This window comes from Pteropus vampyrus, unplaced genomic scaffold, assembly GCF_000151845.1.
Source record: "Pteropus vampyrus isolate Shadow unplaced genomic scaffold, Pvam_2.0 Scaffold194, whole genome shotgun sequence".
NCBI lineage: Eukaryota > Metazoa > Chordata > Mammalia > Chiroptera > Pteropodidae > Pteropus > Pteropus vampyrus.
The window spans coordinates 2,355,316-2,357,593 of NW_011888975.1; the positions used below are offsets into that span (position 1 = coordinate 2,355,316).

The following is a 2,278-nucleotide window of genomic DNA, read 5'->3' on the forward strand; positions in this document are numbered from 1 at the left end:
CATGGAAGCGTGGATTGTTCCCGGTCCTCGAGAGCGTTTCAGTACAACGCCAGCTGTAGCTTCCGCTGTGCCGAGGGTTTCGTGCTGAGAGGAGCTGACACAGTTCGGTGTGCCGATGTGGGACAGTGGACAGCGCCAGCCCCAGTCTGTCAAGGTACTGTGACATCACGACGTGCCTCTCGGCTTATTAAAGGTATCGGCAACTGCATTGAGCACTGTTATTTACTCATGACATTCACTAAGAACCTACTACGTGCCAAGCCCTTTGTGCTGGGCGCCAGGAATGAAATGGGGAGCAAAGCCAGTCTTAGGCAAAACATGTTCATTACAGCATATTAACTTCAAGGTGGGGTTGCACTGACTGACACATGTTGGGTGGGTTGGCGTGACGGGGACGGGGAGGAAGGAATGATGCGTGAGGAACAGCAGGGGATGATGGGAGAGTAACTGACAAGGCATTTAGTCTAGTTCTGTCCTTTCCTGGCAACAAGCTTTGGTCCGTCTGCAGCTCGGTGTCTTCTGTAAAATGGGAGTACTATGGTCTGCCTTACCTGCCTGCCTCACTGGTGGTTATGAATTAATGTGTATAAAACAGGCTAAAACTGCTGGGAGCTTTACGAATGTAGACATCACAAGGATGACAGCACTACCGTATGAATCATGTGTCCGTGATCTGGTTTTACAGAATGATCTTTCAATATCTCATGTTTTCAATTTTTTGCTTTTATATGAGAAATAAGCATAGAGAGGTCACTAGGGTTACTTTTTTGTTTTACAAGAGGTACCCCGCACAGAAATCATGTCCCAGAAGTGCAATGTTGGCATTTTTTTGCTGCCATTTACTGAGATCCCTCAGCAATTTATGTGAATCCCCTGAGTCTAAGTATATCCTGATTTAAAAATGAGGCAGTGGTCGAAAGCAGGGTCTTGGAGAGAAATTCGTACACCCATGTTTGTAACACATTATTCAGAATAGTTAAAATGTGGATGCAACGAAAGTGTCCATCAAGAAATGAATGGATCAGCAAGATATGGTATATACATACAATGGAATATTACTCAGTCTTAAAAAGGAAGAAAATTCTGAGACGTGCCACAACATGGGTGAGCCTTGAAGACATTATGCTAAGTGATATAAGCCAGTCACAGGAAGCGAATGCTGTATGATTCCACTAGCACTTAGAGCAGACAGAACCGCAGAGACAGAAAGTAGCTGGGTGGCTGGCCAGGGGCTGGGACGACGGGGGTGCGTAGTTATTGAGAATGGAGGTTCCTTTTGAGATGATGAAAAATGTCCTGGAGATGATGGTGGTGATGGCTGCATAACGATGTGAATGTACTTAATGCCACCGAACTATGCACTTAAAAATGAATAAGCAGTGAACGGTAAATTATATGTCATGTGTATTTTACCACAATAAAAAAATTGGGGAAAAATGAGGCTGTGGAGGAACAGACAACCATGCACCGTGATAGGGAGGCTTAGTGAGCGTAATGGGACATACTGTGGATGTATCATCTGAGAGACAAAGACACGGAGAGCCTGTGACATGCTTAAAAGGGAGGGACCCAAAAGGATCCCTGGAGCCGCTCTAGTCTCCGGGTGGGTAAGCAGCTGACCACCCAGAAGAGGTGAATGTGTGGCCGTTAAGCCCAAGAGACATGTTCTTGCTAAGTCCCTGGGGGACCCTCCCTAGTGTTTTCCACTCGGAGAGTCAGTGTCTGCATCTGACGCATGGCTTTAACGATGTCACTACTACCTATCAATGCCACTGCTACTAATAATCGCAGCAGATCACACTTAATCTAACTCTGCGAGGCAGTTATAATCATTGCTCCCATTTTAAAGAAAAGACCTTACATATATAGATTCCATGTGTTGTCTCCATTTAGAACCATCCATTTCATATGATTGAGATCATGGTATATGAGATCATACAATTTATATTCTGCTTTTTCACTCAACAATTTACAATAAGACACCTCTCATATCTTTTCAAGGTAAAACATATCATTTTTAGTGACCTTTAATATTCCTTTCATGGATCTGCCATAATTTATTTTTAGCTTGTGATTAATAGCATTTGCTTGTTTTCAATATTTTGCCCTTACAAATAATGTCTTGATAAAAAAAAATCTCTGAACTGATTTTTGATATGCATCTGCTTACATACTTTGCATAGATTCTTGAGTCCAAAAGAATGATACTTTAAAAATTGCTGATATATATTGCCAAAATGCTTAACAATGGCTCTCAGCATTTTTGTCAGAAAATCCT

General features: G+C 42.8%; 1 protein-coding gene across 1 annotated transcript in view; it reads left to right on the forward strand.

The window, feature by feature from the left end:
* The window catches only part of SELP (selectin P), a 26,903-nt gene that overhangs the window by 10,284 nt on the left and 14,341 nt on the right, over positions 1-2,278 (forward strand).